Genomic DNA, 13254 nt, shown 5'->3' with positions numbered 1-13254 from the left:
AATCAACCAAATAAATTGGAGAAATTCATAAACTTGTGGAAATTAAACAGGACACTTTCTAACAACCAATGAGACAAAAAAGGAATCATAAAGGAAATCAGAAAATACTTAAGAATTAAAATGAAAACATACATATCAAAACTTATGAGAAACTATGAAAACAGTGTTAAGGGGGAAATTTATAGCCATTAATGCTTACATTAAAAAACAAAGAACTCAAATTAATCTAACTTTCAGCTCAAGGAACTAAAAAAAAAAAAAAATGAATAAACTAAACCCAAAACTGGCAAAAGAAAGGAAATAATAGAGAATAGATCAGAGATAAACAAATTAGAAACTAGAGAAAAACACAGAAATTAATAAAACCAAAAGTTTTTTTAAAAGATTTTAAAAATCGATAAATAGCTAGATGGACTAAAGAAAAAGAAAAGGTAATACTCAAAATACTAAAATCATAAATAAAAGTGGGGACATTATTGATCCTATAATACCAAGAATATAAGAGTATTCTGAACAATTATACACCTACAAATTGGATAACTTGGATAACCTATTTCTAGAAACATAAAACCTATAAAGACTAAATCATCAGGAAATAGAAAATCTAAATAGACTTATCACCAGTGAAGAGATTGAATAATCAATCAAAAATTTCCTGATGAAGAAAAGCCCTGAACCTGATGACTTCACTGGTGAATTTTACCAAACATTTAAAGAAGAACTAATTCCAATCCGTCTCAAACTTCTCCAAACTATTGAACAGCAGTGGATATTCCCTAACACATTCTATGAGACCAGCATTACCCTGATACCCAACCAGACAAAGACACTACAAAAAACTACAGCCAATATCCCTTATGAACACTGATGCAAAACTCAACAAAATACTAGCAAACCAAATTCAGCAGCATATTAAAAATATTATACACCATGGCCAATGGGAATTATTCCTGGAATGCAAGAATGTTTCAATATATAAAAATTGAGTAATATACCACATTAACAAAGAAAAAACCCCACGATTATCTCAAGAGATGGAGAAAAATTGATAAACTTCAACAATCTTTCATGATAAAAAAACACTTAAAAAAACTAGAAATAGAAGGAAATTGTTTCAACATAATAAAAAACATATGAAAAACTCACAGCAAACCTTATACTCAATGATGAAAGACCAAAAGCTTTTCCTCTAGTATTAGGAATGAGACAAGAATGCCCCTTTTTGCCATTCTATTTTACACTGTACTGCAAGTTCTAGCAAGAGCAATTGGGCAAGAAATAGATACAAAAGGACTCCAAAGTGGAAGGGAAGATGTAAAATTGTGTTTGTTCACAGACAATATGATCTTACATATCAACTTTAGCCATTCCACAAAAACTATTATAGCTAATAAATGGTTTCAGAAAAATAGCATGATACAAAGTCAACACACAAAATAAGTTGCATTTCTGTGTACTAACAATGAGCAATCATAGAGGAAATTATGAAAACAATTCTGTTTACAATTTCATTTTAAAAAATACTTGGGAATGAACTCAACTAAGGAGGTAATAGGCTTGTACACTGAAAATTACAAAACATTGCTGAAAGAAATTAATGAAAATACAAAACCATGAACTTTGTTCATGGATTGGAAGACTTAATACTATTAAGATGCCAATACTGCCCAAAGCAATTTATAGATTTAATGCAATCCCTGTGGAAATCCCAATGTTTCTCTCAAAAAAAAGAAAAAGTCATCCTAAAATACAATTGTAATCTCTAAGAACATTTGATAGTCAAAACAATCTTGAAAAAGAACAAAGCCAGAGGATTTCCACTTTCTGCCTTCAAAATTTGCTACAAAGCCATAGCAATCAAAACAGTGTGGTACTGGCATAAAGATAAATATATATACCAATGAAATAAAATAGCCCAGAAAAAAAGCCCTCTCATATATGGTAAAACAATTTTTGACAAAGATGTAAGGGCCACTTAATGGGGCAGGGACAATCTTTTCAATAAGTGGTCCTGGGAAAAGTGTCACATACTGGCACAAGAATGAAGTTAGATCCTTATCTAACACAACATACAAAAATTAACTCAAAATGGATCAAAACCTAAATGCAAGACCTATTAACTAAACCCATAAAGCTCTTAAAATAAAACACAGGGCAAATGCTTCATGACATTATATTCAACAATGATTTCTTAGGTATGAAACCAAAGGCACAGGCAACAACAACAGAAACCCAGACAAATTGGACTTCATGAAATTTTAGAATTTTGTGCATGATAAGACAATATCAAGAAAAAAAATCAGAATAAAAAAGCAACTCACAGAATGGGAGAAAAAAATATTTCATAATAGATTAATCTTTAGAATATGTACAGCTCCTAAAACTCAACAATAACAAAATCCAATTTAAAAATGGGCAAAGGAATTGAATGAGACATTTCTTCAAAGAAAATATACAAATGGCTAATAAGCTCATGGAAAGATGTTCAACATCAGAAACATTAGGGAAATGCAAATCAAAACTACAATGAAATTCCACTTCATACCCAGTAAGATAGCTCCTATCAAAGGAAAACAGAAAATAGCAAAAGTGTCCGTGAGAATGTGGAGAAGCTGGAACCCTTGTGCACTGCTGGTGGAAATATAAAATGGTAGAGTCTTTATGAAAAACGGTAGTTCCTTAAATGATTACAAAAGGAATTGCCATAAGATCCATCAATTGTACCTCTGATATACCCAAAAGAACTGAAAACAGGATCTTGAAGAAATACACACCCATGGTCATAGTCGTATTGTTCACAATAGTGAAAACATGGAAGCAACTCAAAGGTCCACTAATGGAGAAACAAAATGTGATATATGCATACAATGGAATATTAGCCTTCAAAAAGAAGAAAATTCTCACATATTCTACAAGATAGATGAGCCCTGAGGACATTACACTAAGTGAAATAAGCTAGTCACAAAAAGGACAAAAACTGTATGATTCCACTTATATGAGCTACTTAGGGTAGTCAAAATTGTAGAGATGGAAGGTAGAATGGTGATTGCCAGGGGTTGAGGAGAGGGAGAAATGGAAAGTTATTGTTAAATACATAAGGAGTTTCAGTGTATAAGAGCCAGGGAGAAGGATAATGGCATGATTATATTATATATATTTCATTTAAAAATGGTAAAGATAAAGATAAATTTTATGCACATTTTATTACAGTAAAAACATTTTGGGGAAAAAAGAAAACCCCTTTTATAATAGCATCAGGTGGATAAAATACTTACAAACTACCTTAAAATAAATGCAGGAAACTTATATGAGGAGAATTTTAATATATCTTTGAAAAATGCAAAAGTAGACTTGAACAAATGGAAAGACATATCCTTTTATAGGATAATATTAACCAAATTCATAAATTTTGATGTCAATTCTCCAACTTAATTTTATGAATGCAAATGTGATCCCAATTTTAAACCAGCAAGTTTGTTTCTGGAGCCACATAGACTGATTTTAGCTTTAATGTTCATATGGAAAAAATAATCATGCAAAAATTTTTTTAATTGGGTAAAAAAAGGAGATTAGCCCTCTCAGATATGAAAACTATTATTAAATGTCTATAATTAAAAGAATATGGTTTGAGAACCTGAGTAAATAGTAAGATAATGGTATAGAATAAAAAGAAAAACGGATAAGACTCAAACAGATATGGACATCTACTATCTCAAATCATGAAGAAAAGATAAACAGGTTTTTAATAAATGATGTGAGATATCTATTTGGGAGGGAAAATTTTGAGTCCACTTCTCACAAATATACCACAATAGATCAAAATAATGTAACTGTACAAATATTAGGAAAAAAAACCTGGTGAATTCCTTTATAATCTGGCTGTGGGAAAAATTCAGATGCAAAGCGAGAAAATATTGTTAAACTAAATTCCATAAAAATAAAAATTGTTGAAGAGCAAAAATTATGATAATGAAAGTAAAAAGCAAATAACATGCTAGGAGAAAACATTTGCAATATCTATCACTGTAACTTAGAGTGATATAATAGTTTCCTATCACTAGGTAAAAGACTACCACAAACTTAGTGACTTAAAAAAAAGAAAGCACACATTTATGATTTCACAGGTTCTAAGGATCAGAAACCCAGGTATGGTTAGTGGGGTCCTTTGCTCTGGGTCTCACAAGACTGTCCCCCAGGAATCAGCCAGGCTGTATTCCTTTCTGAAGTTCAGGGTCCTCTTCCAAGCACAGGTAGGTGTTGGCAAAATTCAGTTTCTTACAGTTGTAGGAATGAGGTCCTCACTCTTAGCTCCTAGATGCGATTGCAGTTCTTTGCCTCCCCCAACATGCAGCTTACTTCTTCAAAGCCAGAAGAATCTCTGGATCCAATCCGTTAAGATAGTCTTATGTACCAAAGCCTAAAAGAGGGCATGGCTATCCCATCACATTTGCCATATTTAATTGGCTAGAGGCAAGTCACAGGTCCCACCTGTATTAAATGAGAGTGATTGTACAAGGATGTGACTCATTGCTCTCCTTTTAGAATTCTGTCTACCACCAGCAGCCTCTAGACAAGGAGCTGAATCCTGCCAACAACCATTTAAATGACCTGAACCTTGAGATAACTAGAGCCCCACTCAAAGTCTTGATTGTGGCCTGTATGAGACCCTGAACCAGAAGATCCAGCCAAGCCATGCCCAGATTTCCTGCCCCACAGACACTGTGAGATAACAAATATTGGGCTAAGCCACTAAATTTTGTGGTAAGATGTTACACAGCAACAGATAATGAATGAATAAATATAATTGTAAGTCTTATTTGGACCTAGAAAGGAAGAAACACAGATACAAAAAACATTGCTTGGCCAATTAGAGAAATATAAATACGTAGTATTAATGTGAAATTTCTTTGAGGTAATTCTTATATTGTTAGGGCTATATAAGAAAGTGGCAGTTTTTAGGAGATCTGCACTAAAGCATTTAGGGGTAAAATGGAATGTTATTTGCCATTCACTTTCAAGTAGTTCAACAGACAAAAATATAATCAAACATACCCATAAACAAGCGTATGGCTGAGTGTATCGTGTGTGTGCGTGCGCGCGCATGTGTGTGTGTTTATGGAAAGAGAGCAAGGTGGCAACATACTAATAATTTATAAATATACACAAAAGGTATATGTTCATTTTATTAATCTAGATAAATTATATAATTTAAAATGTCATTGTATAAATTAAGATTGTCAACTCTTCTGTAAGTTTTTGATTCTTCAAACTAAAAGCTTACATTTTTAGGATGAATATTGCTAGAAATGTATATAAAGAGAATTTTTAAGTATACAAATATAATATTTATAATATAAACATATATAAATAGAATTTTTTTAAATGACTGCATGATAGTAGAGAGCCCTGCACACTCAGCCCTCAGTCTGGCAACAGGACACTCTGGGGATAAGGCTTCATGAGAAATTCAGAAAATCACTAAAGTAAATCAATTTGAAGGTCTCATCCCATCCTGAGCCTCACAGTTTTATGTTTCTTGGTTCATCATAAAATTTGATCGTAAGTCAATTGTTTGCCTTTATATAGGAGCCAGCCTCAAACATTTGAAATTCTATACCTTCCAGGAAAAGTTACTAGAGAGCTAATAAAGTGTTTTGAGTAAAAATAAAGCTCTACTACCTCCAATTTTATTGTCTCCAAGGGGGCATAGGAATCACCTGAGAATCTTATTAAAATGAAAAATTCTGATTCATTATGTCTGGAGTGAGGCTTGAGTTTGCATTTTTAATAAGCTCCCAGGTAATGCTGTTGCTGATCCAAGGTCCACATTTTGAGTTGCAAGGCCTTGGAGCAACTTCCCAACAGGCCGTAATTTAAAGTGAAGTCTAGGAACTCCTGGGAGGCTCAGTGGTTGAGTGTCTGCCTTAGGCTCAGCGTGTGATCCCAGGGTCTGGGGATTGAGTCTCACATCGGGATCTTCACAGGGAGCCTGCTTCACCCTCTGCCTGTGTCTCTGCCTCTCTCTCTGTTTCCCCCATGAATAAATAAATAAAAATCTGTAAATAAAATAAGTAAAGTGAAGTCCAGCTCTGACAAGTCATTTACCTGCAGATTCACTTTCTCAAGAAAGCAAAAATATACCTATAAAGAGATTTGCTATAACAAACATACAATTACAAAAAATAATAATCTAAATGTCCATCAACAGGAAATGATTAGAATTTATTTATATAAGGCAACTGGTACCTCTTTTAAAAAGCTGCGTACCCTGTGACTCAGTACTTCCGATTTTGTGTATCTTCACAAGAGAAATAAAATAGGCCCACTAAAAGACTTATACACATATGTTTATGGCAGATTCTCACAATTGCCAAAAACTGGTAACAGCCTGGGTGCCTATGAATAGGAAAATTGATAAACAGACTATAGTATATTCATACAATATAATACCAATCAGTAATAATAAAGGAACATATCATCCTCAACATGGATAAATCTGAAAAATGTCATATGAACTAAAAGAAGCCTTATGCAAAGAGTATGTCCTTTCTGAGGCTAAGAGAATTTTCTGTTTCTTGACAGAGATTTGAGTTACACAGGTGGATGCATTTATGAAAAGTCTGCAAATGTTACACTTAAGATTTGTTAATTTCGTTGTATGTAAAATTTATCTCCCAAGAGGAAAAAATGTAAGTAAACCCTGAACCCTAGTTAAGGATATGAATAGGAAGTATTTAAGGGAATGTGTACCAGTATCTGCAACTTACTTTGCCTCAGAAATATAAGATGGAAAGAGAAAATGGATAGGGAGGTGAATGTGATAATGCAAGCAGAGCAAAATGTTAATGGTGAAATTTCTTTAACCTTTCTACATGCTTGAATCTTTTTCGTATTGAACTGTGGGGAAAAGTGAGATAGATATATATGTTGACACAGAAAGATGAGCAAGCAATATCATTATGTGGAGAAAAGTAAGTTACACAGATAAATCCAATTGGACATGTGTTAGATTTCTGGCCAGATAGACAAGGAACTTGCTGTAAGTCTGCAGAATAGAAAAAGATGTTGGTAGTAGAGATTGGAGAATTTCACTTTCTGGAAGTGAAGAAATGGCAATACCGTCAAAAATAAAATGACACAAGCTGAGGAAGTAATGACCCAAAAAAGGCAGAAGTGAACTCAGTGTTGTATAAAATGATAAGTGTGTTGGAACACAAAACAAGCATGTATGCTTGCTCTGGCCTTTACAACTCAAACAGAAACATTAAGCCCCTACCTTTATCTTGTTGCTCTGTGCAGTCAACTTTTATGCTACTGAGAAATATCTAATTTTTAAAATTGAAATCAATATTTTACTAGGTTCTGGGATGTAATAATGAAAAAAATTCAGTCTCTCTCCTTCTAATACCTCTGGGAGAGTCAATGTTCAGATACCTAACATGTTAGGGTATTACTTGCAATGTTGGTTGTAACAGGCAACTACAGGAGGTCCCTTTCCCTGAGGGCACTTCACACAGGGGTACAATCCCAGGTGTGTACTTCTATTTGATTGCAAACCAATAACCATGACTAACTGGACTAGGATGAACACCTGTACCCAGGATGTTCTCATCAGACTCTCCCACAAGTTTAGAATTAGATTAATATCTGTTTTTGCTAGTGCTGGATCTGGAAGGACATGCAAGCCCAGGAACTATGGAGATGCTCTTTTCCACCATGTACAGCTGAGAAGCAAAGCTTATCTGCTAAAAGAGAAAGGATGGGGGTCATGCAGAGAGAAGTAAAAATGAGAGTCAATGAAGCCCCCAGAGATCTAAAGAGCACAGCTACCTGATTTCTATTCATACCCTTGCATTTTTGTTTTTGGTACTTTGTAAAGCACACTCACAGGCCATTGCCCCTAAGTTCCATGAGACAACCCTGAAGCTGCTCATAAAATTTATTTTTTTCTTAAACCAGTGTGGACAGCCAAGAAAGCTATAGCTAAGGCACATATCACAGAAGAACATGCAAAGTGAAAACAGGAGGCCAGAGGAGATACCATCTAAGAACTCAGAGAGTTCAGAAAACATATGAAATAGGAATTCACCGGGGACCAGACTCCATGAGCCATGGTGCTCTAAACCTTGAGACCTCCTATTTTGTGACTCCTCATCCATCATTCCTAGTTGGAGGTCCAGAGGTAAAATGTGGCTTAGAGATGATAAAATTTTTATTAGCTATCACTCCTAAATTAATTTTCAATCTTGCTTTGCAAAACAGCCTCAAGAAATCTCCTAACCTTCACTTACAAATAAATTTTTACCCCAAATCCTTCCTAGATAAAAGTTTCCATGATTACAGAAATTCTGGGTCTTTAAAAAGCAATCTCAAAGTATTATCCAAGAAACTTGCTTTTTATTTCTCATCTTTCTATACCATACTGATGGAAGAATAACAAATGGTTGTATGTTTAGACAAGGAGAGACTTGTGATATGAGATTCTTTAAGAATTAAGAAAAATGTGCCAGTTTCTGCATCCATTGTTTCAGACATGCATTCATGACAACTGAGAGCTGTCTGTCACCTGCTGGCTTTTCAGCTTCTGGTAGGTATCCTGCCTTCTGTGCTTTTTAGTCCAGCACTCCTTCTACTCTGGAAATAACATCTTTTAGACAGATATAAACACCCACCAAAGCCTACTTTACTTTCTCGGGATTCAGTGTCTGGGTCACACTTTCCTAAGACAGAGGAAAGAAAAATGAATGAATGAATGAATGAATGAATGAATGAATGAAATTTGGTTTTTGGTTTAAAATGAAGAAATTTTAAACCCCCTTCCATTTCAGCAACTTCTAAGTTGTGCATTGGTTAAAAAAAAAAAAAAAAAAAAAAAAAAGGCAGTCAAGATAAAGAGATGAGAATGTGTCTATTCATCCAACAAATATTTAAGAGTCTGTGTATTAGGCCTAAGTAGGTGGAGCTCTAGAGAGGTCAGGGTCAGAATAAGTATATGCCAGGGGGTAATGAGTTCTTTGATAAAAAATAACACAAGGTAAGAGTACCTTTTAGCTGGATTGGTCAGGAAAGACTGCTGTGATAGGAGCTATCTGGGCAGAAGCCTGAAGAACATGAGGGTGCAGCTCTCTTAGAAAAGAGCAGTATAGATAGCAGTAAACCATACGTGCAAAGGCCCTGAGGAATGACAATGCCAACAAAGCAGTCTCTAAGAAGGTATCACACAGAGAGTGAAAACAGGCCTTGATCTGTGCAAGTAAGGCACACTGTGAATGATGAAGAACTGCTTTGAGTCCTTAACACTCCACTGATCTTCATAAATCCCCTCACTGTCTATATGCCCTGTCATTTTTTAAAAATCAAAGCTCCAAGGTAATTTATTAGTATACAACAGTTAATGGTTACTTGGAAGTAAAATTATTATTTTTTCCCCTTTTATCCACTCTATGTCATCTGCCAGGTCAAACATTAAATCAGTCACATAAGCCCATTACTTACTGATTTGATACAAAACAACCAGAGGCTAACAAAAAATAATAAGCAACCTTAATATCTTTTATTAGATTCAGACTATCAACAAAATTAAAGTGCAAGTATGGGATCAAGATTATTAGCCAGTACATGTAACTTTCAAACTGTGGCTTTCGCAGGAAAAGAAGTTAAAGCCCAAGGTACACCAACATCCCCCCCTCCTCACATACACAAAGAATTTCTTACAAGATAAAAGGTAGTATTTATAAGCAATGGGACAATGTAGATTGTTCAATTAATGATGATGAGACAACTGGCCAAACAACGGGTCGTGGGGGGCAGGGGGCAAGGTGAGCATACAGATTTATCATCACTATTTACACCAAAATACATTCTAGTATATCAAAAGGTAAAAAAATAATATTGTAAGAGTTGTCAAAGAAAACATCGCAATTTTAAAAAATAATATTCAAGTGGAGAAAGCTAAAGCAAGATATATAACCCAAAGCCTCAAAAGGAAAGATTCATAAGTATTATTACATTAAAATTTGAAAATCATAAAACGGCAAAAAGACAGATATGCTAGGAAAATGCAACATAATGCAACAGGTAAATTCCTCCATCCATATAAAGTTTTAACAAATCAATATTAAAAGCTATCTCCTACTCCCCTACAAGTATAAATAATGTGGGTAGGCACTTGGCAGGAAGAAAAATGCAAATGGCTCTTAAATGTACATGTAAATGCACAATCAAAATTAAATTTAAAACCATTAAATAACATTTTATTCTATTAAATACTAAAGTGTTTGAAAGCAAAAGTGTTGGGGAGGCTGTAAGAAATAGCCTTTGCTATGCAATTTGGTGGAAGTGGAAACTCGTATAATTTCTTTGGAGGATGACTTGCCAACATTCGTAATGATTTAAAACACACATGCCCTTTGACTTTGCAATTATACTTCAAGAAATTTATCCTAATAAATATGTTCTCATATATGTGTAAAAAAGGAATATCTAAGGCTGCAGGACAATTTGTAAAGTAAAAAATTTGGAAATCTAAACATTTTCTGCTGAGGAATGAGCTAAACAAAGGACAGCACAATCATATTGTAATTCTGTGTCCCCATTAAAAAGATTGAAGCCAACTTACTTGGGCTGATAAGAAAGGACTTTCAAGATATAATGGTGAGGAACAAAGGTATTACAGTTATTATATGTACATACCCACACACATTAGAAAAATGTGCTAGTAAAGACTGACCCTGGAAAATATCTATCATATCCTGTGTGGCCAAAGTTCATTGGCTTTGTTATATTAGCCCATGATTATACGGCCAGCGAATACCAAAGCCAGAACTCAAACTCAGACCTGTCAGACTTCAAAGCTCATGCTGTTCATCATGATGCTATATGCCATTTGATGATGCTTAAAGGAGAAAAGTAGCAAGAAAACAAATGGCAAAACATTTCCTACTTTCCACTTCCCAAACAACCAGGTGTAAAAATAAACAGAGGAAATAATGGAATTTTACAAAAGAACAGCATATTCATCTTTAAGTCCTTGAAGGGAAAAGGCTGGTATGGTAGAAGAATATTTAGCTTTGTCTTCCCCTCCCCAGGATAATCGAAAAGGACACTAGAATTCATCAACATTGAGAACATTTTGTCACTTATAGGAATTTTAGGCACAAAACCCATTAGGCTAGAATTCTTACCTTCTGGCGACTCTTGAGAGTTGGTGTTTTCTTTACTGGCCTCAACTAAATTCCACCCAGTTTTTTAAAAAAGGTAAATAAATCCCCAGTTTGTTTGACAGCACTGAGTGTCAAATAAACCTACGTATCTACAGCCAGATACATAAACAGCCTTCTAACACTGCCTACTCATTGGGAAGAAGTAAAGATTCCCAGATGAGTTCTGAAATCTGCAGTGCTAGAATCTGGCAAAACTTCATTCCAGCCCTTGTGTTAATTTTTCTATGCCAAGACCAATCATAAGTGCTGTCTAGCCTCAAGAATTGCCTTTTTGGTGGGTAACAAATTCTAATACCCAGGGTTAGGCCAGAGCCCAAAGGCTATCTCTATGCTCCATAGTCCTGTCACCCCAATGTAGCACAGTGAGTCCAGGGAGACCAGAAGTCTCAGCTGGCCAATCACATTTTCTGTCTCAAGTATCTGTAGTTTAGAATGAAGTGACCAAGAGCCTGCTTTATTACTGAGTCAGATGAGTAGCAGCACACCAGAAAAGTTCATGATTCCTGTGGCTGAGGTTCCCAGAGCTCCCCTGGCATCCATCCTTCTTCAGGCTTGAGTCGTATTTCTTCCATTCTTTGAGCCAGGTCACTGTCCTTTTTCCGCAGGCTGCCCAGAGTCAATCCCCATTGTTTTCAAGAACAAAACAACAGGAACAACATGCCTCTACTTGTTGCCTGCCCAACATCAATTTCCCATTTCCTTTACTAACATAATCCTGATTTTGTTTGGCATAACAATATATCCACTTAAATACTCTATCTTTCATCCTTCATTGCAGCTCCAAGTAGTCATGTGACCCAGTATTGGCCAGTGAAACCAGTGGAAATCACTGGTGAAACCTACTGAGAACCTCCTCAAAAGTGATGACATGCTGGTGACTTATCTTTCATTCTTTGTGCTCACTTTCTCGGCTAGAAAGCAGATGTAATGCTGAGCAATAAGACCCACCATCCCGAGGGTGGGAGCCACACACTGTGGATGGCAGGACTGGAATAGAGAGAGACTGTATTCCTAAAGACATCCTCAAACAGCAATACCAGCTCTACCTCATGACTTCTTATGTGAGGAAAATAAACCCTCAGTTTAGTAGTTTGGGTGGGTTTCTGAAACAAATAGCCAAACACAATCCCAAGGGACATACACCTGTCCTTTTGTGAAATCTCCTATATGAGTTCAATTCAATGCAAGTACTAGGAGAGGATCTTCTAGCACAAATTAAGGCAGGAAAGAAAATAATGACAAATAAGTACAGGTTAGCCCTCTTGTGGGTAAAACACACAGTCCCATGATCCACCCTAATAAAAGCCTAAGCTAAATAATGGAAGTATAAGCAATTGCTGTGGAAACAGGTGAAAACCAACAGTAGACTAAGAGAAGAGGAAACATTTAATAGCAGACATGGTAACTCAGCTGAGCTTTGAAAACTAAACAGAATTTTGATGGGCAGAGATCTATAGGCCAGGGTACAGAGCATGAACAAGGGCTTATAGATGTGTTTAAGGAATTAAAGAACTCATCAGGTATGATCATTGAAATGCTTACTAACAGTGATGGTTGTCAATTACTGAGTGCTTACCACACACCAGTTGTTTTATGTCCATTTTCCTACTAACTCCTCACTATGAGCCACAAAAAAATAAGCTATTGTTATTACTATCACCATTTTGAAACAACAAAAAATTAAATAATGTCTTCAGGATAACAAAGCAAGTAAGTGGCAGAGAAGAGATACTGGCCTAAATCGGTCTGGCTTTAGAGCCCAACCTCTAAAATCTCTTTACCCAAGTATTAGATAATAATGTTCTTATGAAGGACATTAAAAAGTTGAGAGTGACTACTGGCCCATGGAACTGAGTGGAATCCAGTAGCTAAGACTACTAAGTTTTTAAGAGCATTGTATTGTCAAGATCCTGGACTAAAAATAAATGACTATTTAAGACTTAAAACCACAAACATCACTTGGCCCCCAAGTGATGTTTGGCCCCCAAACATCACTTGTCAAGAAAGCTGAGCCAGCTCGCATATAAGGTAT

This window comes from Canis lupus, chromosome 4, assembly GCF_011100685.1.
Source record: "Canis lupus familiaris isolate Mischka breed German Shepherd chromosome 4, alternate assembly UU_Cfam_GSD_1.0, whole genome shotgun sequence".
Classification (NCBI taxonomy): domain Eukaryota; kingdom Metazoa; phylum Chordata; class Mammalia; order Carnivora; family Canidae; genus Canis; species Canis lupus.
This window is presented reverse-complemented; position numbering follows the sequence as displayed.